General features: G+C 51.0%; 1 non-coding gene across 1 annotated transcript; it reads right to left on the bottom strand.

Annotated features, from left to right (window-relative positions):
• Nucleotides 1-16260: 16260 nt before the first annotated feature.
• TRNAF-GAA (transfer RNA phenylalanine (anticodon GAA)) lies at nt 16261-16333 on the bottom strand. Its single transcript has one exon. It is a non-coding gene; the product is annotated as a tRNA-Phe (tRNA).
• Between the last annotated feature and the right edge of the window lie 9865 nt (nt 16334-26198).

Genomic DNA, 26198 nt, shown 5'->3' on the forward strand with positions numbered 1-26198 from the left:
CTCTTCCTCCCTCGTGTGCCTCAGTGTGACTAAATCTCTGCACTTAGACAGCCGGTCCATCCGCTGCACCTCAATCCCCCATGCCTGAGCCTCCCTGCCAAAGTCCTGCACCTGGTTCCATAGAATTAAGTCTCACAGCTCACTGGGAACTCGACTTCTTGTGCCCAGAGAGTCTTGGCCCCCGTCAGTAGATGACCTGAGTCTGAGAAACACAGTGTCCGTCTTCTCTAAAGTACTTGGAGAGGTTTTTCTTGTGTGACCATGTGGCCTAATGGATAAGGCATCTGACTTTGGATCAGGTGATTGAGAGTTTGAGTCCCTCTGTGCTTGTGCAGCTTTACCGTTGTGCTGAAAGTCCTGCTCCCTTCAGGGCTGGAACCTCTTCTTGGCTGCTCAGGCCAATGCTCTGGCTTCAGCTAGAGCCCTAGGAAAGAGTCAGGATTTGGACACCACAAAGGCTGGGACATGAGCTCCAAGTGCTTCCAGTCTAGTCTTTGCTGTTCCTGACTTGCCAAAGAAACTGGGCAGCTGCCCGGGCTGGTGTGTAGAGCAGTTTCCCTCTTCCAAATGTGCGCCTGTCCCTGTACTTGAGGGGGCTTGGTAAATAGCATCTTGGGAGCCTGGGTGTTTCTCTGATTCTTGCCAGCTGGGGAAAAGCCTCTTGGGGTAAAATCTCCTGCCCCACTGCAAAAGTGAGCACTGTGAGTGGGAACAGACAGAGGCCACACCAGGGGGCTGGCCCTGCTTTCCTACCTTCTTCTGATGTTGGCCACAGAGCATCAGCAGCCGCCTCGCCTGCTGGTCTGCGGGTGGCCTTCAGTGGGTGTTTGGCATGGCAGGGAGCAGGCTGGCTAGGAGTCTTTGTCGCTGTCTGCTGGCTACACACAGGCATGGTCCTCCCCTCTCCTGAACAGCCAGAGTGAGTCTGTGCTTGAAAGCAGGGACACAGGAGACTCAGGACAAGAGGGTGAGAAAGACTGAGAAAGGACCTATGAAGACAGCACACACTACAGGGACACTGCCTGGTGAACGGATGTGGAGGCACCAAATTGCCCCATTTTTCCTGGTGCCCTATGCAGCTGTGTACTGCTCCAGCGGCCAGCCCGATCCCTCAGCTGGCTGAGCCAGCCAGGAAAGCTGCCCCTGCTCTGCCTCTGCCACAAAGCCCCCACCCCTTCTCTGCCCCCATGCCGCCTCTTCCCACCCCTGCTCCACTCCATTCCTCCCCCTACTCCACCTCTTCCCCTGAGCTACATCCCAGTGGACTGCAGGAGGGATCAGGCACACCCTGCACTCACTGGGCGCCGGGAAGTGGAACGACCTGGCCCCAGCCTGCTCTGCTCCACCAGCTCCCAGCTGTGGTGCTGGTGAGTGCTGGGGGGCATTTTCCCCCAACCCCCCAAGTTCCAAGACTGGGAGCAGAGTGCAGCAGGCTGGGGCCGGATCACTCCACTTCCTGCCACCCGGTGAGTGTGGGGTCGGGCCTGCCCTGCAATTACAGGGTGGTGGGAAGTGGTTTGACCTGGCCCTAGCCTGCTCCACTCTGCCAGCTTGGGCTGGGGGACGGGGGTGCTGTGTAGGGCACCAAAATGTCTAGGGACAACCCTGAATAGATCATTTTTCCACAGGGACCGATGGCTGTTAGAATAGAGATATTCAGGCTGCCTATAGAGGCCTAGACTTCAAGAACTTAGGTGTATTTTTATCACTTAGCTAGTGACAGGGGTATAAAACAAAGAACCAAAATCCTACTCTGCCTGTGTCTGGGTCTTCTCTCCCTAGGAGAGTCTGAGCCCTTGTTCGTAGGCTAAGGCCTTTGGTTAAGCAGCAGGGGCAGCCATACGCTGGGAAGCGAACAGTCACATCCTCACCTCTCAAACCCGTCACACTGAACTAAGGTGGGGTTGCGCTGTTAGGAAGATGATCCTGTCCCGATAGTGCCCATCACCACCAGATAAAGAAACAGATCTTAAGGAGCAAAGAGTTCTGTGGCACCTTATAGGCTAACAGACGTATTGGAGCATGAGCTTTCGTGGGTGAATACCCACTTCGTCGGATGCATGATCTTAAGGGAGCATCTGGTCTGGCAAGAAATCCCTTCTCCATGGTTGTGGATGTGAAACCCTCATTTCTGTAGGGTTTATCTTTATGGCCTCCGTTTTTCTATTGTCAATCTGTCTGGTCCTCTAATTGTTTCTGTCTGCTGCAGAATTAATTTTGCTGGGTGTAAGTTAATTAGGGGAGTGAGATGTAATTGGTTAGAGAATTCTGTTACAATAGGTTAGAATTGGTTAGTTACATTTCAGTAAAATGATTGATTAAGTTCTAGCTGAGAATATTACTGTATAAACTGAGGTCAAACAGGCAGTAGGCAGGGAAATTAGACTCATGCTTCCTAATGGGAGGAGATGGGAATAGGGAACGGGAAAAAGAGACACAGGCAAGGCTCTGGAGTGTTGGAGCTGGGAAGGGGGACATGAGGTAAAGACTCTGCAGTGTCAGAGCTCATAGACTCATAGACTTTAAGGTCAGAAGGGACCATTATGATCGTCTAGTCCGACCTCCTGCACAAAGCAGGCCACAGACTCTCACCCACCCACTCCTGTAACAAACCCCTGACCTATGTCTGAGCTATTGAAGTCTTCAACTCATTCTTTAAAGACTTCAAGGTGCAGAGAATCCTCCAGCAAGTGACCCGTGCCCTACGCTGCAGAGAAAGGTGAAACCCCCCCAGGGTCTCTGCCAATCTGCCCTGGAGGAAAATTCCTTCCTGACCCCAAATATGGTGATCAGCTAAACCCTGAGCATGTGGGTAAGACTCACCAGCCAGCACCCAGGAAAGAATTGTCTGTAGGGATGTGGGGTAAATGCTCTGTGGTGTCAGAACTGGGAAGGGAACACAGGGGAACAGACTCTGTCGGTGTATAGAGATAAGCCTGACTGGTGTGAAGGGCTTTGGAATCTGCTTGCTTCGAAAATAACCCCAGTAAACATCCATTTGTCTGCGCTTCGGACTTCTGGTCTTTTGCTGCTTGCTGTCTGTGTGACAAGAGCCAGGGAAGTGGGCAGGGGAAGGGAAAGCCCTCTAACTATGGCTCCTTGCTCCTCTCCCTCCAGGCTCAGAGGTCAAGGATGGGCAGGACTCCAGGCTCTGCTTGAGGGATCCTGGCACAAGGGCTGGTGGGGGAGAAAGGATTGTAGATTCTGACCTACCCTCTGGAGAGGAGCTAATAAGTGAAGTGGCATTTTTAACTTCTCCCCTGCCTCAGTGTCCCCAGGGCTGGAATTGTACATTCCACAGGGCCAAATGAGGGGGTGATGCCATTTCGCTAATGAAAACCAGTGCTCCCGGTGAGGCTTGAACTCACAACCTCCTCTCAGCACTGCCCTATAAGTACTGTGTGCTAACCAACTGTGCCACTGGAGCACCTATTAATTCTTAGTCTCTCAGTCCCCTAGGTTGATAAAGGCAAGGAGTCACCCCAAAACATTCTCAGTGGGGTTAGGAGCCGGTATCAACAAGCATTGTACTTGGTGGTGTCAGGGACTCTACCCCAGACGGCAAAGTTCGTTGTCTGACCGCGAGAGAGACAGGCAACACCAGCAAGGTCCGATCAAAAGCTCTTTATTGACAAGTGCACGCATCAATAGAGAGCAGCTCGTCTCCCGAGAGAACCAGCCCCCTCTTTACATCTTAGTATAAGCCTATATAGACAGTTCCGTCGCGTCATAAATTATTCACTGGAGCAACCCACCCCCTTCTTCTAACAACTAGAAACTAGACACCTTTAGTATACATGCATGCCTAAAGTTAGAAATGTAGGGGAGTTAAAAACAAACAAAGAACAAAACCAGGGAGTGAAAACAAGGAGGCTGGGAAACTAGGGCTCTTATCAGTTCTTCGAAGAGCTGCCCGAACACAGCACATCTGGTACTATGCCAGGAATGCAGCTTCTCTTTTATCTTACTTTTTCCCAGCGCTTCTGAGACATGCTGCTGCTTCTCAGTGTTTTCCACTCAGGGATTACCCACAAACCTCTGTTAGCCTGACTTTGGTCAGGTTGGCATACCTGGTTTTGTCTGCTATATCTTTATTCAGGCATAACAATCCCCCCTTTGTCCCTCGAGGACCATAATGGGACTCTTGGGACACATATCCATTTAAGAATTGTACGGGGGAGGCTAGTAAACCATGACCCAAGGTCTGAGTGGAGGTCCTTAAAACTAAAAGTGTGATCAAGAGATAGAGCATGGAAAACAACAGCAAGATTCTTAATAGCTTGTAAATCTTTGTCAATTAAGCCAGAGTGATTAACAGCAAAGCAACATTTTTCCCCGATGCGAGCACAAGCCCCTCCCTAATTTAGCATCCATGGCATTTAGCACACGTCTATTTTGCAAAGTTACTTCTGCTACTTCATCAGTCTTTCGCTGAAACTTTTGGAAAGCGTCTATTAATGCATTAGCTGTTTTTTTCAAGCTTTGCAGAAATATTTACAACTGCTCTCTTGAGCTTAGCCACCCACAATCCAGGAATGAGTGCACGGACAAAAAAGTGGAATCCTGTTTGTCTGACAACTAAGGGATTGGGGCACTGAGTATAAATCAGTTAGGTATACCAAGTGGTCTAATTTCCCAGATGTTTCGGTGAATAATCCAGTTTCATGTGCATCCTCCCCATGGACCCGTCAGGATTCGGTATGTGGAAGCCCACACCCCCCGGTCCAAATGCTTGGAAGGAGCACTGTAAATGTTTACACTTCCACCCAGAAAGTCTTTAGTATATCTCCATGACCACAGATCAGATGGTACTCCTGATGTGTCTGTAAGGGCAGTGGGCCAAGTCTGGTACTCAAGATCACTCCGAATGGCCATCAGCTGGTCATTCAGGAAATTCTGAATCTCCAAACATACTAGATCCCACTGCAATGCCTTCCCAGCCTCAGTGATATTTAATACCATCTTTCCTTGGTGTAGTACTATATTACATTTGTTATTTAACTATTTTTAGGTACTTTTAAAAGGCATTGACATTAATAGCATAGGAGGGGGTTACATTATTAGTCACTGGAATGGTTTCAGTACAGGTAAAATTTCCAGTGGCAGAACAAACTCTTCGGGTACTTGTTATTTAAAATCCAATACATGCTGAAGAATTTATCCAGAACACAGGGCACAGCCTGTAGAATATACCCCAAAATCCAATCAATACCACATTCCCAAGCATGGGTCCCACAAATTTTTTCTGCCAGTGTACAATTCTTTGTTTCTTCACCAGGTCAGTTCTTAATGTCCTTTCTAGTCAGGAATTCCTGGACTTTAGCAATTTCAGTGGAGTGAGTGTTTCTTCTTCTTTCCCAAAACAGTCGTGGTGCAGCATCATATAGGGGAGAGGTTACTAGCACATCACCCTGTAATGGTTTTGCTTTTTTTAGAAAAATTCAAAGGCACAGTAGATCTGTCAGTGGATAAGGGAGAGGTTACTAGCACTTCACCTTGTACTTTTTTCCTACTGTCCAGAAGGCACAGTGGAGCTAGAAGGTGAAATAGGCTAATCATCAGTAGGAGAATTCTCCCAATGTGGAGGGGTCTTTTTGCACTGAGAATCTTGGGTCCAAGCAGTCAGTCTTTGGCACTTCACAGCGGTGTTGGTAGTCATCAGGACTTAAGAGCCTTTCCAGCATGGAGCCAAGGCAGTCTTTCGTTGGTGGACCTTTACATCAATCCTGTCTCCTGGTTGTAAGGAGTGGCAGGGCTGCTAGGGTCTTTGGGTAGCGATTCCTTACCTGTGAGAAAAGAAACTTAACACATTTCATTAGTGCCTGGCAGTGTTTTTCAGATCTCATAGCTGCATGGGCAAATTCAAGCTCTCCTTTTCCTGGTTGTTAACCAAGTCTTAACTGTGAGCAGTGTCCTTGAATGGAGTCAGTGTCTTATCTATAGCCTGAGCTTGCTATTTTATTTTATTTTATTTTTTTCAGTTAATTCATTCTGTTCTTTGTCCTTCTTTCCTTCTTGGCTTCTTTTAACCTGCAAAGGAAACTTTCACTTTTTACTTATACACCTTTTTCCCAACAATGAACACCTACACATTGTCATTATACAGTACATTAGTCTTATTATTCAATATATGCCACACATAACCTTTTACTAAAATAACCTTATTACAGAGCTTTCGAGCAACAAGCCAGGACAAGCACACCCACTTTGAGGAGTTCACTCAATACAACCTCTAGTCCAATAGCCTTCCACCATCCCCAGCCCTCTGGCTAGAAATCTGAGGTAGCCAGAAAGATCCCATGTACAGTATGGGGAGTGGGTTAACTTTTCATGTCTTTGCTTTCAAAGACTGTTGGTATGCAAATTTTAGCAACAATTTTTGCAATTAACAATTTGACCAATAAAGTTTCTTTTCCTTACTTAAGGAAATGCATTAGACTTTAATATATCACATTTTCCTGATTTATCTAAACACTTTGTATTCCAAGTTGAACAAAACAAGTACGTGCATTTTAATTTAACCTTTATATTTGATTTTAAACTAGACTAGTTTATAAAAATATTAAACACAAAAATTCCAGCCACAAGACAAACACCACAAGACAGAACATAGAACACAAAACATAATTTCTATTGTGCTAGTAAATGCATGGTACGTTGAATGCTGTTTAGCTGGCATCAGTTTTCTCTGATTATCTGAAAGACAAAAAAAACAGAGGTCTACCCTTTCTGGGCAGACAATCATTGCTTAAAATAGACAAATACCCTTGTTGATTTCAGGAAAAACAGAGGAATTATCCCATATTTTATGTGTTTCATAGGCAGCCCAGGTTTCAGTGGCTCCTACCTTATCAGTTAGATAATTTGCATTAATACAGATGCTTTCTGGCTTGCTTTTTACTTTTAACTGTTGCTTTCAAACACTGAAAGAAAACATCACTACTTATAGTGCCCTTACAGCCTAATAAAATTTCAATTACATAGCACTATATACATTCTTCAGCTAATTTAACTAAATTCTAAACGATTGCAATTAACAATTTCTTTGCCTCAGTTTATTTACGAACATTTCAAAGACACCAAGAACTTTCCTCTTTAGCACTTTTACAAAGTTCAACTGCTGTTTTCTTCAGCAACTACAGAGTTAACTTCTCACTTTCCCTTAAATCACTTGCTTGTCTCCCAACAGCCACTTTTATCAACTCAAATCACCATTCCAAGTAAGTCCTGGGTATTTGAAATCCCCATGCTTACACTTACTTACTCCTTCCTTCCACTACACCCTTAAAGTTTTCCAACCTGTTTTCCAATCTCTCTGTCTGTTGCCTGCCCACCTGGGCCCGATCCTGCTTTTCTCACTGAACCGTCCCTTCCATAGGCACCAACTTGTTCCACTACCAGTTTAGCTAGGAGGGTGGGCTTCTCAACTAGCCCCCACCCCTCCTGGTCTCTTGCCTTAGACATTCTTACTTACAAGACTACCCGAGTCCTCCTTCATGAGGCTTGCCACCTGGATGAAGACACATGGCCCATTGGGCAAAGGCCATTTACTTAACATATAATTTGAAGGACTATTCTTAGAGGGTTTACCCAGAGACTCATTCATCTGTTTGACACTTAAACAGAAAAGAGAATTACACAGAGCGCAGAGGGAATTACAATTTAAGCCAGACTTTCCTACTTCTATACACTGACCGCCACAGGAGACGGGACAGAAGGATCTTAATTCCACCTCAGAACTCTCTCGAACACATGGCTTCCACTCCGAGGAATTACGAACGAGAGGTTCAGTTCCGCCCACACTCCTAACACCCAAATGAACAGAGCCAAAAAAACAACAGTAACTGGTTAAATAGAACAGAACCAGAACCAGATAGTGTTTCTTTATCCTATTAGGACTCACTTTTACTCATGCAGTTCTCAGCATATAACACCAACAGTACCAAGCAAAGCAAACACAAAATAACAAGGGTAAAACAAATAGATGGTGTAAATTCTGCAGGGCTCCCCGCTTCTTAATTGCTCACCAAACTGTGACAAATTTCTGTTACCAATCTATCCCTCGTGTCAGGTGATCAGGCTGACACTACAGGATCGTTGGGGGAAGATAAAGAAAACACACCATATAACTGAATTTTAAAGCTTCATTAATAAAATAATAAAACAACAACCGAGAGTGTTGGGAACGCTCCCACATCACTCAGGAAAATATTAATGCCCCAAGCCCGAAGCTCTTTTCATACTCACACGTACGTTCAGACTGGCCACTTCTGTGTATAATGTTCAGAGGAGGGGGAGAGGTGGAAGGGAGATTATCCTGTATACAGCTTGTCCAGAATTTCCAACATGCTTCTGCTCTTGGGAGGGCTGTTCTCTTACACCCTGGAATCTCCTGCGGCGTCTCCTTCAGAGATTCCAGTCCAGGTCGGCTGCCTGTGGCTTCTTTGGTGTCACCAAGCCACACCGACTCCAGGGTCACAAAGGCACTCTGTTGGATCTTACTGGACAGTTAAGCTTTGCAAATGTAATTTCAGTTCTGTAACTTGTATTTCCTTTGCTTCGCCTCTGTCTATATTTTTTCCTTCACAGCCAGCTGGGGCCGAAAGCAGCCCCTCCCTGCACCAAGCACAGTCCGCGCCGATTCCTGACCCTGAACGCAGAGCAATCCCCTCCTTCCATCCCGGGGCCAAGATGATTTTTAAATTAACCCGTTCCTTATGTCTTTTTCTTTCTTTTTCTCTTTCCCATTAAACATTCTAGTAGCAATGCTAACTACTTTAGACAAACTTTTCCCTTGCGTACCATCTGGATGCTCTCTAAATCTCTTTGCAATATCCTTTGCACATTGTGACATGAAAACCATTTTAACCATCTCCTTTCCATGATCAGTTTCAGGATTTAAATTCCCATGCTTCTTAACTTCACAAATCAGTCGAGCACAAAAGTCAGAGAGGTGCTTATCTGGATGCTGAACACAAGCAGTCACCTTGCTCCAATTTGGAGTAGCCTCCCCTGCATCTCTAATACCATTCAAAACAGCTTTTAAAAATCCATCCAACTTTGTCTTTTGAGCTGGATTATTGGGATTCCAGTTAGGGTCAGTAATTAGCCAAGGTGCATTCAAATGAGCTGCAGATTTTTCTTTTACTTTTTGTCTTTCATCTTCTGTCATGAGAGTATCTAATAACTGATTTACATTTGCCCAGGTGGGCACATGAGTGAAAAAGATTTTGCAGAACATTCTTTCCACTGCCTCAGGATTGTCTCATAAGTGAGGCATAGTGCACTGCCAGTTAAACAAATTTGAAGTTGCAAACAGGGTATGGGTAAAACCATCTCATGTTCCCCAGCAACCAGTAGAACCAGATAAGTTCTCAAAGAGGCTTGTAATATCAGGGGTGTCTCAGAAACATTCTCCCTCATGGAGTTAAGTAACCTAGTGGGGGTCCACAAGGGCAAGGACAAGGGCTGCTGTAATATTGGGGGTGTTTGAAAAGCAGTCCCTGACCAAGTTTGCAAAAGGCTGGCTGGAGGCTGCACAGAGAAGGTGAGGCTGTCTGATTCCTCTGAAGATGAGGGACCATCACTCTGAGCTCCCCCTTGATTGTCCTCTGTCCCTGAACTGTCCCTAACCTGCTTTTGAATCCTTGCACTCCATCAGACGGGGAAGAACAGGAACAAAATTGTCCTCCTCCCGGTGCGGCTCTGGTGCATATGGTGGGGGATTTTTTTTACAAGAGCTCTCCATACAAACAGCTTCAAAAGCTATCCGTCCCTCCATGGGTTTATAATTATACCATACAAACAAGTAATCCATTTGTTCCGGCCTAAGATCAACCAAAACATCCCTTAAGGAGTTCATCCTATCTGTGGAAAAGGTTTCACCCTCCGGCCAGTCTCTAGTCAGGGGCAAATGAAAGGTAAATGATGGCCATTGGATCCAACACAGATTTCTCATCTTAAATTTAACTAGACCAGCTGTCTCAGAAATCTCTTTCCAATCTCTAAGTATCAGAGACAACGGGGCGTCCCCCGGGCACTTATTGCCAACTTGTCCCATTTTAATGAAGGGACTCTAACCCCTCTTCCCCGCGTCGAGGTAAAGGGACTCTAACCCCCACCTCCCCACGTCGAGCTCTCACTTACCTCTCCAGGGACTTGAATACCTGGACTGGGACTCAAACCCAGACAACTTGGATCCTGCGCAAACCTGGACTGGGACTGTAACCCAGACCTGGACTGGGACTCTAACCCAGACCTAAGTAGTCAGGGACTCTAACCCCGACAACCTGGACCCTACTCAACGGGTAGGTGGACATTGCTGGATTTCTACGAGCTTCAGCTGGTTCACAGAACACGCCTTATCGCCAACGCAGAGATCAGATCACCAGGCAAGGCTCCTCTAAACTGGAGGATGCGCGCTGCGTTGCCTCAGGGTCCGATCCCCCGCCGGAGAGTCAGACGGGTCCCGGCGGAGTCGCCAAAGATGTCAGGGACTCTACCCCAGACGGCAAAGTTCGTTGTCTGACCGCGAGAGAGACAGGCAACACCAGCAAGGTCCGATCAAAAGCTCTTTATTGACAAGTGCACGCATCAATAGAGAGCAGCTCGTCTCCCGAGAGAACCAGCCCCCTCTTTACATCTTAGTATAAGCCTATATAGACAGTTCCGTCGCGTCATAAATTATTCACTGGAGCAACCCACCCCCTTCTTCTAACAACTAGAAACTAGACACCTTTAGTATACATGCATGCCTAAAGTTAGAAATGTAGGGGAGTTAAAAACAAACAAAGAACAAAACCAGGGAGTGAAAACAAGGAGGCTGGGAAACTAGGGCTCTTATCAGTTCTTCGAAGAGCTGCCCGAACACAGCACATCTGGTACTATGCCAGGAATGCAGCTTCTCTTTTATCTTACTTTTTCCCAGCGCTTCTGAGACATGCTGCTGCTTCTCAGTGTTTTCCACTCAGGGATTACCCACAAACCTCTGTTAGCCTGACTTTGGTCAGGTTGGCATACCTGGTTTTGTCTGCTATATCTTTATTCAGGCCTAACAGTGGGGTGGATTCTTCTTAAGGCTTCCAGGCACCATTTGACCCTTTTGTTCGTCCCTGTGTAATAATAGAGCTGATTAAGACTCACTGCAGAGTCTTGCTGCAGACCAACAGATCTGAAACCACTGATCACCAGGTCTGAGCATTCGTCCTGCTTTGGGACAGTGTCTCTCATCCAACAAACTACCCAGTCTGCGCTAGCAGTGAGGCTCCCTCACTAACAGCTGAAATCAGGCAGAGCTGTGTGAAGTGCAGGGCCCCAGGGGTGCCTGAACAGGGGCGAACAACACCCCAGGACTTTTAAAAATGGGAGGGCTCTGCCTTGCCACTTTGTAATGACCGTAAGGGTGAGTGAGGGTGGGGAGGGGGCCGAGAGCAATGAGCAGGAGGAGGGGTCTTGGGGGAAAAGGCAATGTAGGAGTGGAGGTGAGCTGGGGCAGGGGGTTGGGGGGGGTGTGGGGGGAGGGCTGCCTGCAGCAAGTAATGGGGGTGGGGGCATGCAGGGGAACTGCTCCCTGTCCCAGCTCACCTCTGCTCCGTCTTCTCCCCTGAGCACGCTGCCCCCGCTCTAATTCTCCTCCCCTCCCAGGCTTGCCGCACTAAACAGCTGATTAGCACCGCAAGTCTGGGAGGCGGGAGAAGTGGAGCGGCGCCAGCATGCTCAGAGGAGAAGGCAGAGCTTAGGTGAGCTGGGTTGGGGAGCTGCTGCAGTGGGGGCTGCCTGGCTCTTTGCCATGGCCTCTGCCCCTGCTCCGCCCCAGCCCTAGCCCCCCGCCCCTGCACTCACTGCATGGTCCACTCCTCTGGCTCCCAGCCATGCTGCCGGCGAGTGCTGTGGGGAGGTTCCCCCCTCCCCCTAAACTTGGGAGCCAGGGGAGCAGAGCAGGCTGAGGCCCCAGGCCTGTGTGGTGGGAAGCAGGGGGGGCTGGTCCCAGGCCTCTGTGGGGGACAGGGGGCTGGCTACTTCCTGCAGGAAGTGGAGTGACCCGGCCCCAGCCTGCTATTGCACAATCCCCAGCCACGCTGCACAGCGTGCCCCAAGAGGGAGTGGGGGGCCAAGCAGATGATCCAGCACGAGGGGGTCATTCTCATTGGTAGCTATCCAGTGGCAGTGAGTTCAACAGGCCTTGGCACATGCTGTGTGGGGCAGGAGGTCCTTGTATTTGGAGCAGTGGGAGTGAACTGCGTGCAGTTGTGTCTCTGAGCACAACTGTGAATGTTATGGTGTGTGGGGGGGGTTATTGTGAGTGTGGCTGGGGGTGTGAATGTTTCTCTCTTTGGGGGTTGGACTAACATGTCCCTCTGGGTGTGTTGTGTGTGAGTGTTCTTGGGATTGTGTGAGTCCCTTTGTGTGTGTGTATGTAACTTGCTGCAGAATACAAAATCCTGCAAAGCCATTTCCTACTGGGTAGCACAGCAACACACTGATACAGTGTCACAGACGCGCGCACACACACAGAGCAGGGCTCAGCAGAGGGCAGCAGGGACACACACGTCTCCCCTGGGCCAGCTTGGACAATTGTCCATCAGAACCCAGCACAGTGCTGGTGCCCCCACACGGGGGTGGGCAGTGACCGGGCGGAGAGGGCAGTCGTGCTGGATCTGTAAAAGCAGCAAAGAGTCCTGTGGCACCTTATCGACCAACAGATGTATTGGAGCATGAGCTTTCGTGCGTGAATTCCCACTTCGTCGGCTAGATTCAGAAGGAAGCACTTTGGGAAAATCAGTCAAGGCACATAGCAGAGCTGGGACACAGATCCAGTGACCCCTGCATCACCCTGGGAGGGCAGTGGGGTTTAGTGGTCAGAGCAGGGAGGGGCTGGACACCAGGACCCCTGCGTTCTATCCTTGGCTCTGGAAGCGGAGGGGGTCTAGAGCAGGGGGACTGGGATCCAGGACTCCTGGGTTCCATAGGGGAGACTGTTTTTCCCTGTGCTTCCCTCCCTAGAGATCCCAGCCCAGCCCCCTAGTGGAGACTGAGCAGGAGTGGGGGGAGTTGTTCTCCCACTCTGGAGTTATGATTCAAACTCCTCCCCCAAGGACTGTGACATCACAGAATCTGCCACCGCACAACACAAAGAAAACTAGTGGGGTTAGGAGAATTCTAGCTGCAGACACCCCTTGTCATTGCAAAAAAACCCCAAACCTACTTACACCCACAAAACACCCTCTCAGGCTATACACCCCCTGCTAGGACAGGACCTCTTGCTCCCACCCCTTTTCTTATCACCACAAGCTGCTCCCAGTCAGGCACCACACCCCATTCACACACCTTTTGTCACTACGTAGCTCAGTGGCAATCACTGCCCCGAAGTGACTCCGGTGCAGGCACTCCCCACACGAACTCCCCACACCGGATTCTGTCCACACACAGAGAATTCTCTCTGCCCGGCTCCTTCGGTTCATCTCGCTGCTCCCCGTACTGTCGCCAGACACTGCTCATCTGCATAACCCCGCCCATGGACACGTGACACCTTCTGTCCTGCTGGTTTCAAGGGAGTGAGTTGCCCTTGGGGAGTGAGCAGCTCACAGCACGTCACAGCCCCAGCGCACGTCACAGCCCCAGCCAGGCCGGCTCCAGGCACCAGCTCAGCAAGCAGGTGCTTGGGGCAGCCAAGGGGAAGGGGCGGCATGTCGGGGTCTTCGGCAGCAATTCGGCGAAGGGTCCCTCAGTCCCTCTCGGAGGGAAGGACCTGCCACCAAGTTGCCGCTGAAGAAAAAGGCAGCGCAGTGGAGCTGCCACTGATTGCGATCGTGGGTTGTTGTTTTTTCCCCGCCGCTTGGGGCAGCAAAAACCCAGCCCTGGCCCCAGCACACATCACAGCCCCAGCACACGTCATAGCACGTCACAGCCTGGGACCGGGAGATATTGGGGGAGGGGATGAGGGGAGAATGTGGGAGGGAGAGACCCAGCCTTATAGACCCATAGGGGCAGGAGATATTGGGGTCAGGAGGAGAGGAGATGGGGTTGGCAAAGACCAAGCCTAGGGTGCAGGGAAAATGGGGTGGGGTGGAGGGAGGTGGGGAACAGAAAGGACATGTGTGGAGTGGTGAGATGTTGGTCCAGGGAAACTGAGTCACTCCCAGGACATGCTGTGCAGGGGGGAGCACAGGGACAGGGAGAGAGAACCAACCCCACAGAGCCCAAGAGGGATATTGGGGGCAGGGGAGGGGATGGAGGGATGAGAGACCCAGGGCCATACAACTCCCATGGCTCCCAAGTTTGGAGGGAGGGGGGAACCGTCCCACAGCACTCGCTGGCTGCATGGCTGGGAACCAGGGGAGTGGACCAGGCTGGGGCTGGGTCACTCCACTTACCATGCAGTGAGTGCAGGGGCGGGAGGGCGGGACTGGGGCAGAGCAGGGGCAGGGGCGATGGGGAAGAGCCAGGCACCCCCGCTGCAGCAGCTCCCCACCCCAGCTCCCCACTGCTCCGCCTTCTCCCTTGAGCACGCTGACACTGCTCCACTTCTCCTGCCTCCCAGGCTTGTGGTGCCAATCAGCTGTTTCATGCAGCAAGCCTGGGAGGGGAGGAGAATTAGAGTAGGGGCGGCGTGCTCAGGGGAGAAGATGGAGCAGTGATGAGCTGGGACAGGGAGCGGTTCACCTGCACACACATCCCCCCATTACTTGTTGCCGGCAGCCCTCCCCCCGCACCTCCCCCAGCCCCCTGCCCCAGCTCACCTCAAGTCTACTTCCTCCTCTGAGTGTGCTTTTTGGTGCCCTCAACCACTTGGCACCCTAGGCGGCCAACTAGTTCCCTTAGTGGTTGCACCGGTCCTGGACACTGCCTATCAGCAGGATTCCTCCTCCTCCTCCTCAGTGAGATTAAATCTCCGCACCTAGGCAGCTGGTCCATCTGCTGCACCACAATCCCTCATGCCTGAGACTCCCTGCCAAAGCCCTGCATCCGGCTCCAGAGAATTAAGTCTCACATCTCACTGGGAACTCAACTTCTTGTGCTCAGAGAGACTCGGCCCCTCTCAGTAGCTGACCTGAGAAACACAGAGTCTGCAAAAGCAGCAAAGAGTCGTGTTGCACCTTATAGACTAACAGACATATTAGAGCATGAGCTTCCGTGGATGAATCCCCACTTTGTCAGATGTATCAGTGTCTGTCTTTTCCAAAGAAGTCCCTGGAGAACCTTTTCTTATGTGGCCTAAGGGATAAGGCATCTGACTTTGGATCAGGGGATTGAGGGTTTGAGTCCCTTCGTGGTTTTGCTTGTGCAGTTTTACCTTTGGGCTAAAAGTCCTGCTCCCTTCAGGGCTGGAACCTCTTCTTGGCGGCTCAGGCCAATGCTCTGGCTTCAGCCAGAGCCCTGGGAAGGAGTTGGGGGATGGTTGTCCCAAAGGCTGGGGCAGAAGTCCCAGGTGCTTCCAGTCTAGCCTTTGCCATTCCTGACTTGCCAAAGAAAATGGGCGGCTCCCCGGGCTAGTGTGTAGAGCAGTTTCCCTCTTCCAAATGTGCGCCAGTCCCTGTGCTTGAGGGGCTTGGTACATAGCACCTTGGGAGCCTGGGTGTTTCTCTGCCTCTCACCAGCTGGGAAAAAGCCTCTTGGGGAAAAATCTCCTGCGCCACTGCAAAAATGAGCACCTTGAGTGGAACCAGTCAGAGGCCCCACCATGGGGGCTGGCCCTGCTTTCCTACCATCTTGTGATGTTGGCCACAGAGCATCAGCAGCCGCCCCGCATGTATGCTGGTGACCTTCAGTGAGTGTTTGGCATGGCACAGAGCAGGCTGGCTGAGTGTTTTTGTGCCTGTCTGAAGGCCACACATAGGCATGGTCCTGCCCTCCTCTAGCCCTGACCTCAGTTGCTCTGTAGCATTTAAGCCTTCCCTTGGAGCTGTCAGCACCAGCTGCCTCTGCTCTAGGTGCCCAGAGGAGAGGTGTGTGGAGTCACTTTTACTAGATGCCCCTTCCCTGGTACTGCCATTGCTCAGTTGCACAGAGGAGTTTTCATCCCCCAATCCCTGCCTAGCAGCCCTCTGGCACCCTTCCTGAGGGCTGCCCTACCTCACTTTCTTCCTACCATATTGAGAAAGACAGCTCTCATCATTGAAGGTCAGGTGGACCAACTAGGGGCAGAAGCCCATTCTATGTTTTCCTACTGCAGAGCCCAAGATCAGTAACTTATCTTGGGTGCAAGCACTGCTGTGCTCCCAGAAAACAAGCCACCCCTGCACAAAGAGGAACGAAAGGGCCTGCCAAAGCCTGGGATTGAACCAGGGACCTTTAGATCTTCAGTCTAACGCTCTCCCAACTGAGCTACTTTAGCAGCTGCAGGACAGCATTTTGGCCTGTTGCTTCTCTGTCTGGGATGTTTTTGTAAGCGGCTGCACACAAAAAGGAGAGGAAAACAAATGGCTGCTTCATACCCCCACCGGAGGAACCTGGCACCATTAGCTGTGGTGAGTAAGAAGTGGCTGTTCGCTGACAGGGCCTGTCCCCGAGCAGCTGGAACAGCAGCTGCTGCCTCCCCCTCGGCTCCAGGCTGTGGGAAATGCTCATTGCCTGGCTGCATGGGCGGATGCTGCTCCGTGCTCTGGAGAGCGTCTGTATTGCTCTGTCAACTCCCCATCTTCACTGAGCCAGTCTGGTAAGTGCCCCCTCCGGCCTGGCAGCTGAGAGTCTGTGCAGACATCAACCCCCTGCCAGCCCCACAGCCAGCAGCAGTGCCGGCCCCCCCAGCACCACAGGGGCACTCAATGCACTTCCTGTGGGGAAATGGCTCCTTGGCATCCAGCTGCTAGAGTGAGAGCCAGGAGAGAGCAGTGTCTGGCTCACCGTGTGGGAGAGAAGAGACCTGATGAGTGTGGATCTCCCTCAGCCTCCCCCGCAATGCTGGTCAGTTGTATTGTCACTGTCATAGTCAGCGTTTTCCTTCAGAGCCGGCCCTAGAGGGGTCTGGGATCAAGGACAAATCCCCCTTTTTGTCCCCAGGCCCTGCCCCCACTCCACCCCTTCCCCCAAGTCCCCACCCCTGTCCCATCTCTTCCCATCCTGCAACTTCCTGCCCCATTCCTCAACCACCCCCACCTCTTCCCGTCCCTGCTCCTCCCCCTCCCCACCCAGTGCCTCCTGCACCCCACTGAACAGCTGATCACTGGCAAGTGGGAGGTGCTGAAGGGGAAGAGGAGGAGCTTGTCAACAAGGCCTGTAGTGAGCGGGGGAGGAGCTGGCTGCCAGTGGGTGCTGAGCACCTATTTTTTCTCTGTTGGTTCTGCAGCCCCATAGCTCCCATGGAGTCGCTGAATTGGCTTCCTTCGTACTCTAGAGAGAGGAGCAGAACCAGGACTTTGGCTGATCTATGGGGCACCAGGTGAGTGGCAGAGACTTCAGCTGCTGAGAGTTTGCCTGACCCCTCAGGGACACAGTGTGAGGTGGTGCTCCAGGGATCTCTATGAAAGGAGCAGAACAGGATTTACTTGGGGTGGGGAGAGACTTGAGAGTGTCTCAGGGGGTTGTACAGACGTGTTGCCCAGGTGATAGACTGGCTAAAACACAGACCTTGCTGTGAGCAGGATTCAAACCTGCACAGAGGAAACCTATTGCATTTCCACTCCCACACCTTAACCACTCAGCCATCAGTGAAACAAATCCCCCAATGCCTGAGAAACTGGTAAAGAATCACAATGACCAGGTGTGAAGTCATCTGAACTAAAGAATTCCCACCGCAAACCTGGCTCCCAAAGCACGGGGGGGGATTTGGGGTTTGTTCTCTTTGCTTAGCCATGCGCAGTCGCACAGAGAGCGCGTTTAAAAGTCTCCCCTCCCACAGTGCAGGAATGGGAAATGATTCTCAACTTGAAGCTGATGGCGGGGGGCATTGGGTGGGGCCCTATGGAAATACGGGGGTGGGCAGGGCTAGGAGCCAGGACTCCTGGGTTCTCCCTCAGCTCGGGGAGGGGAGTGGAGATTAGGGGGTACAGTGGGGGAGCTGCTGGGGGGGTCTCCTGCCCAACAGCTAAGTCCAGGAGCTGGTGTCAGGCAGCAGATCACTTGTGGGCCCCGAGTGTCCGATCTGGAAACAGCTGCCTGTCCCTGTACCACTGATGTAGGGGAACCCAGGCCCACCCCTCATTTTGACTTCCAACCCCGTACCCTGGGCAGCTGGTCAGCCTCAAGTCAGCTTCACTCGGTCACCAGTTCCACCATGGCCAGGCATCAGAGAGAGGAAGTCTCCTCTCAGCTGTAAAAGCAGCAAGGGCTCCATGAGGGGTCGGTGCTGGTGGAGCAATTATTGACACTTTCTCTAGTCTCCTTTTCAGATTTTGCCCCATTTTCTCTTTAATTCTCCAATGTTAATTTAACAATCTCAGATTTGGGATATTTTCACACCCATTTGACCTGCAGCAAATTTTCTTCCTTTCTTTGGGAAATTGTCCTGAACCATCCCCCAAATGAGAAGGGGCTTAATGGATGCAGTTTGCAGAGCCCTGAGACACAGCTGCCTCTGGGGTGGGCTGGGGTGGCCTTTCTCTGCTGGCGAGGAAGGGGACAGAAGGAAAAAGTCCGCAGTGGAGACTGTCCAGCAGAAGGTTACACAGTCCTGGCTACTGCTACCCCCAACTGCCAGTCACCTGCCTGCCCCTGCTTCTGCCTCCTTCCCACTGCCAGGAAGTTTTCCTGCTCCACACTCCCCTCACGTACCCTCTTAAAGCACCTCCTCAAAGGGCTCCCTGCTGCCATGTGAATGGTGTGTTTGTGGCGGGGGGGTGGGAATTACTGCTGTCTGTTAATTGAACTTCCACTGTCCAATTACTCTCACTTAATATAAAATATCTTCATATTCGGGTGGTTTTCTCTCATTAGCAAATGTTTCTTTTTAGACCCATTTCTTCCCCAGTTCTCAAAGATACATATAAAATATCCTGTGTGCAGCGCTGTAGTAGGCAGGGTGGTCCCAGGGTATTGGAGGCTTCCCCCTTGGTTTGTATACAAATGTTCAGTGTTATTCTCCAGCCCATTCCTTATGAATACTAACATGATGTTAACTTTTTTGCTGGCGGCTGTGAATTGAATGGAGCTTTTCATTGATCTGTCTACAGCAACATGCAGATCCCGTTCTTGGATTGTGTAGCCGATAATCTGTTCTGCTGCCGTCGCTAGGTGTAATGCACGTTCAGTACGCGTTTCTCCCCTCTTCCCTTTTTGTATTTCTTCTCCCTACTAGTGTTGGGGTGTCCTTCTTCTCAGGTTAGTGTATTAATGATCTCATCTTGGGGTCATATGTGTCAATTCATTGCTACGTCTTCAGAGAACTATCCCTGATGACTCCAAGATCTCTTTCCTGATTAGTTGTGGCTAAATTAACCCCCATCGTATTGTATGTATAGTTGGGGTTATGTTTTTCCAACGTGACATTTATCCACATTAAATTTCATTTGTCATTTTGTTGCCCAATCACTTAGTTTTGTGAGGTCTTTTTGAAGTTCTTTGCAGTCTGCTTTGGTCTTAACTATCTTGAGCAGTTTAGTATCGTCTGTGAACTTTGCCACCTCACTGTTTACCCCTTTCTCCAAATAATTTATGAATAAGTTGAATAGGATTGGTCCTAGGGCTGACCTAGGAAAATCACAGCAGCAAGATGGAGTCTGGAGTCACATGGGCAGGTCACATGTCCATGCATGATTCAATTTGCAGCCCTACGCCATTGTTTACATATTAATTTGTATGTTCCCAGGAAAGCTCAGATGTGGATTGGCATTTTCCAAAGTCCATTGTCAGTGAAGCGTTTCTTGATTGAGCACTTAACTGAGAATAGTCCTTTCTCAAAAAGCTGACCAAATGCATCACTGAGGGTACTTAAAATCAAATACCTTTGAGATACAAGTACATAGCCCATGTTCATAACTTCAGATACAAAAATGGTACACACATACAGCTAGTATAATTATAACCAGAAAATCATAACCTTTTCACGGACACCTCACACGACAACTTTTGCACAATATTTGCTGCAAATATATAACAGTGGTGGCAGCAATGATCTATATGGTCCCAGTTGATATTAATAATGTCACAGCCTACAGAGAAGTGAGAGGGAGGCGTCTTCTAGCCGGCGTTTCTCCTACATTTCTCCATTGCCGCTTGGGCGGAGGCGGCAATGGAGCAAAACACGCCTGGCTGAAGGTTTTGCGTTCAGCCTTGAGGATTAAGCCTGAGCCTCCAGCATGGGTGTTGGGAGATGGATTTCTGAGTCACATCCAGCACAGTCTTCGGGCCTGAGTTGAAACCACTGAGGCCAAGAGAGATGGGTTTGAGGTAGCCTTTGAGGCTCCCAGCAGGTCTTGAGGAACAAGGGGTTATCGCTATCCCTGGGTGGGCTCAAACCACCATCCTTTCAATTAACAGCAAAACAGACTCACCCATTGCGCCACAGAGACACATGCCTGCTGTTACCAAGGCTGCTGCTTAGCAGTGTGCACATCTGCCTGCCAGCGCTAGAGCTCGCAAGGCAAGTGTGGGTGCTGGAGGCTGTAGGTAAAGAGCCAGCAGAGTAACACAGCAGAAGCCTGCTGGGTCCATAACCCAAAGGTCGATGAATCAAAACTGTCTTCTGCTAGGCAAGTGCTTGTTTCTTTTTGCTTGGGGCCTTCAAGGGAGGAGGCAACCAGCAGAGCATTGAGAGCCTAGGCCATGAGGCAAGAGGTGGCTGAGGTGTCGGCCTGCCAGGGAGCCCGGCACCTCGGGCTGCCTGGGCTGAAGGATTTTTTTAATTTCTCAAGAAAACTTTGTGGTTTTCAATGGAAATCTAAACCCAAAGCTAAAATGTTGAGGATTTTTTTTTTATTGTTGCAACCCCCCCAGTGAAAAGGAGTGGGTTGTGTTGACTTTTTCACTGTCCATCCCTTTTCTTTTCCTAGACTCAGGTCTACAGAGTGTCAGTCCTACTGAGCCTCAGGCCATGGTCTCCAAGGTTTTGGAAATGTACCGACCTGTCCTGGACATGGTCCCTGCCAGCTCATGTGACGCTGGCTTTGCTGAGCCTGCTGCTGGGGAAGAGGGAAACTTTGTCTCTCAACTGGATGTTCCCTTCAGATGCCCAGTCTTCAGTGTGGCTCGAATGTCCATGGATCAGGGTTCACTGACCCAAGAGATGGCTTTAAAAGATATGAACATTTTCACAAACACACGGACTTTCTCAATTTTCTATTTCTTGGTAACATTTCATGGATCTTTTGGAGTTGAATCGGTAAAAAATACAGGAAATCAGGGTGTTACCAAAAGGATATAATATAAAGTTTGCAGTTAAAGGTACAGAAAGGAGCTGAAAAGGCAGCTGCAGACTTTAAGACTGTTTCTTTAAGCAAGAGGGGGCAATCAATGTGACCCCAGAAACCTTGGGACTTATAATCTGATAGGGCAGAGAGGAACTTTGTCTGTTTGCAGCATCTTTCAGCCTCTGTTTGGGACTGTGATAGATCTGCTAAGAATGGGACTACAATCCCCACCATTTCCTTCCCTGCTGCACTTCTCTTTCCTCTGGCCAGGTCAGGGGAACAGTCCTGAAGCAGGAAAGGGCCGGGCTGTTGCGGGAAGTGGTGGCTGCGTGGCAGGCGAGGAGCTGCAGAGAGCTGGATGCGGAGCGAAATCCCCAGGAATGGATGCAGAGCCACATGTGGAACAGGCTGTGACTCCCAGAGCTTACAGCTGGCTGCAGGTTTGGGTGGGGTTCTGGGGGAGCAGCAGCAGCTGGGCAGGGAGCCAGTACAGAGCAGCTCCAATGAGAGACACGAAGTGAACCTGGCCTGGAAACCTGCAGGCTCCAATTTGCTTGGCTAGAGATTGGAGTGGAGAGGTCTGAAGTAGGGTTACCAACTTTCTGCACAAAACCAAACAGACTAACCCCGCCCCTTCTCCAAGGCCCCGCCTCTTCCCTGAGGCCCCGCCCCTGATTCACTACATCCCCTCCCTCGGTGGCTCGCTCTTCCTCACCCTCACTCACTGTCACTAGGCTGGGCAGGGGGTTGGGGTGCGGGAGGGGGTGAGGTTCCTAATGCGGGGTGAAGTCCAGAAATGAGGGGTTCAGGGTACGGGAAGGGGCTCCACGCTGGGCAGGGGGTTGGGGTGCGGTAGGGGGTGGGCGTTCTAATGGGGGGTGAAGTCCAGAAATGAGGGGTTCAGGGTATGGGAAGGGGCTCCGGGCTGGGATGGGGGGTGGGGATGCGGGAGGGGGTGAGGGTTCTAATGTGGGGTGAGGGCCATAAATGAGGGGTTCAGGGTATGGGAAGGGGCTCTGGGCTGGGCAGGAGGTTGGGGTGCAGGAGGGGGGTGAGGGTTCTAATGGGGGTGAAGGCCAGGAGTGAGGGGTTCAGCGTACGGGAAGGGGCTCCGGGCTGGGCAGGAAGTTGGGATGCAGGAGGGGGTGAGGGCTGTAAAGGGGGTTGAAGAGCAGGAAAGAGGGGTTCAGGGTATGGGAAGGGGCTCTGGGCTGCAACGAGGGGTGGGGTGTGGGACTGGGTGAGGGCTATAAAGGGGTGTGAAGGGCAGGAATGAGGGGTTCAGGGTACAGGAAGGGGCTCCAGGCTGGGTAGGGGGTTGGGGTGCAGGAGGGGGTGAGGGCTCTGGCTTGGGGTGCGTGTAACCTTCCCCTTTCCTTAGCCATGTGTCTGAGCCGCCAGGGCCAGCAAGTACAAGGCCTTGCTGCCGAAGCACTGACAGTGTCCAGTGACGCTACACCTGGCCCTCTACTGACAGCTCAGGGGTTTGGCGTCCTCTGGCACTGAGACGCCACAATAATTACAGGGTTATTTCTAATGGGTTAAAGCAGAACTTGTGCTGAGATTAACACGTCCCTCGTGGGTCTGGGGGTTTTACAGCACGAACTGGCTCTGCGTGTGGGCACAGTGCATGTGTTTGAGTGATACCAACATGCCTGAAACACACAACTCCCCATCCTGGGGGTTTCCATCCCCCCTGATTCCTTCCATGGGGGGCACTGACCCGGCTCCTCTACGGCCAGATGTCCTGATGGGCAGCAGTCGGGATGTTGGGAGAGGTTCTGTTTTCTGTGACTAGTGACAGCCCCAAAGTGACTCCCACCAGCCCCCATTGCCTTGCCCTGCAGCTGCCAGTCTCTGAATCCTGGCCTGGAATTCGATTGGAACGAGGCCCCTGGAAGCTGGAGAGACCACGGGTCAGACACTGCAATATTGTAGCCAGAACATCCATGTCTAGATTTTAAGGCCAGTCAAGACAACTAAATAATCCTGTCTAACCCCCATACACGTGACAGGCCACAAAGTCAACCCTGCACTGAGCCCAACAACCAGGATTAAACCAAAATATTGCAGCCCTTAGGAGAATATCCCGTTGTGTGCCACAGGCGGAGCATAGGAGAGGCAGAGGGGTACCAATACTGGAGGCCCCTGCACTGGAATTGATTTGGTGAGATGTACCCAGCTGATCCAGGCAAGTGACTTCTGCCCCATGCCGCAGAGGATGACAAAAACTCCAACATCCCTGCCAGTGTGAGCTGGGGGAAATTCCTTCCTGACCCCAGCAATGGAGATCAGGGAGACCCTGAGCATGAGAGCAAGGCCACCAGCCAAGCACCAGAGAGAAATGGTTTTCTATCTCACCTGTGAGCACTTTCTTCAGCTCCTCCCACCGTCCCCTCTTGCCACCCCCATGTGGGGTGGAGAATCCATCATTGCCCTGGGTACTTTGTTCCAGTGTTTAATCACCCGATTGCAAATGTGTCCCTTATTTCTCATTTTAGTTTCTCTGCCATTAACTTCCAGCCACTGGTTCTTGTTCTGCCTTTTGCTGCTGGGTTAAAGAACCCTTCAGTACCCAGAATTTTCTCTTTGGGAGGGGATTTACGCATTGTCTTCAAGTGACCTCTTGGTCTTCTCTGTGATAAACTGAGCAGATTGAGCTCTTGTCTCGCACTGGAAGGCAACTTTTCAGCGCTTTTTTTCCTCTTCTCTGCCCCCCTGTCCAATTTTTTATTCTTCAACTTAAAATGTGGCCAGGACGACTGTGTGCAAAAGTCCAGTGTTGGTCTGACCAATGTTGTACAGAGATAACACTAGTGCCCTATATCTAGTCACTGTTCTCCTGTCTGTACATCCAAGGACAATGACAGCATCGCACGGGCATTTCATGCTGAGCTGTTTGTCCATTATGACACCTAAACCCTTCCCCGAGTCACAGCAGTCTGGCCTTGCTCATTAGTAAAGCTCAGTGTGTTTGAATGGCCACAGCTTCCCAAGTGTTCTGTAACATGCACAAGGGATTCCCCTCCTCAGTCACCTTCACCTGCTGCTGGTCTCTTATCTCTTTCTTCTTCTCCAGGATCTGCATGTGTCATTGTGAGAGGAGTTGTCCTCCTCTCTTTGCCTGGGAGCGATGTGACCCCCCCAGATGGACTGACCAAACCCAGGATTCCTTCAGCCTGAAAGCAGAGGGGAGCCTTCACCCGCTCCCTCTTTAAGGCTCCAGTCCCAGATCCTAAATTCCCTGACAAAGCACAAAAATCCACCCTGAGCCCAACTCCTCTCTCAGTGGTGATTTCCTTTCTCCCACAAATCTGTCTTGAGGACACAGCCCTGGGAACAGGTGAACACAACCCCTGAGATTTCCCTTCGCAGACTGCAAGGGTCAAACACCCTATTAAACAGCTCGGGAATGTCGTCTTTTTCTTTTCTCCTTTCAAAAGTAACTTCTTGTATTTCTAGTCTCTTTATATGACCCCCCGATTTGCCGCTTCCAATTCTCTGCTGTATACGCCAGCACTGGATCGAGTGAGGTGCCTGGACCCATCCTGTACTGGGTACATGGGGGACTTGCAGGATCAGACCCTAAAATCACTTTAGAGGAAAATTCTAACCCCACTCAACCCCGACCTGTTCCTGGGAGGTGTCGGTATTGACCCAGGCCGCCGAGCACCATGGAGTGAAGAGTCCAATTTTACCAGTAAGTCAGACACCCCGGCTGCCCACTGCCTCAATCACCTCCCCCCAGGTGACACGAGTCGCCCTCCAGAGCCATTGCTGGGCCCCCAGGGACAGCCACACAAGCCATAGGGATGGACAGCTCCCAGGAATCTCGGCAACGAATCTTCAGGCCGGGGGGTTTCCCCTAGTGCCTGATTCACTCTCAGGGTCCAGCCAGCCAGCAGCTTCCACCCAAGGCTAGTGCGCTAACAGCAGCAGCATGGCTGGGGGGCTCAGCCGGTGACTGGGGCCAGTCGTCTGAGCATGAACCCAGCCAACCCCAGGAGATGGACCCAAGTCACCAGCCCAACCCACCACGCAGCTGCTGCCACTACCCCATTAGTGCGTGAGCTCCCATGGACCACGCTGGGGAGATCCCCCAGCTGCAGGGTAGATGCCCCTGAGTGCCTGGTAGGGCACAGCTCCTGGCTGCCCTGCCCTGCTGAGTTCTCTACTAGGCTAGGTGGATCTGGGGCCAAGGGTGCTGGGTGACAGGGGGGCATTGGCTGTGGGCTGGGACTGTCACTCCCCCCACTGCCCATCCAACAGGATCACAGCAAACGAAACCAGCTCAGCCTGCAGGGGAAGAGTTCAGTCCAGGGCCTGGTGCATTCTGGGAGCAGGGACGGTGCAGAGAAAGGGCAGACACAGGGCACCTCTGAACACTCCGCACAGAACTGCTTGTCCTGACCCACAGCCCCTATTATCCCAGCCCTGGGCTCCCCTCTCACTGCTCTGCCAGTGCCCCTCACTCCCGATCCACAGACCTCCCCCGCTGTATCTGTGACATCTGCTACTGAACCACCAATGCGCTGACTCCTCTTGTGAGACATTTCTCTGCACAGTACTGCTGCTATTCCAGTTATTGACTGCAGGAAACATTTTCCTTAGCCTGGTTCCGTGTGTCACTGGTTTCTATAGCAAAGGCCAGTCCCTGGCCCTGTGGTTCAGACATCCTCATTCACATCAAGCTTCAAGTTGAGAATCATTTCCCATTCCCGATCTGTGGGAGGAGAGACTTTTAAACGCGCTCTCTGTGCGACTGTACATGTCTAAGCAAAGAGAACAAACTCCAAATCCCCCCTGTGCTTTGGGAGCCAGGTTTGCGGTGGGAATTCTGTAGTTCAGATGACTTCATGCCTGAGCATTGTGATTCTTTACCAGTTTCTCTGGCAGTGGGGCAGTTTTGTGCTCACA

Source organism: Gopherus flavomarginatus, unplaced genomic scaffold (genome assembly GCF_025201925.1).
Source record: "Gopherus flavomarginatus isolate rGopFla2 unplaced genomic scaffold, rGopFla2.mat.asm mat_scaffold_144_arrow_ctg1, whole genome shotgun sequence".
NCBI lineage: Eukaryota > Metazoa > Chordata > Testudines > Testudinidae > Gopherus > Gopherus flavomarginatus.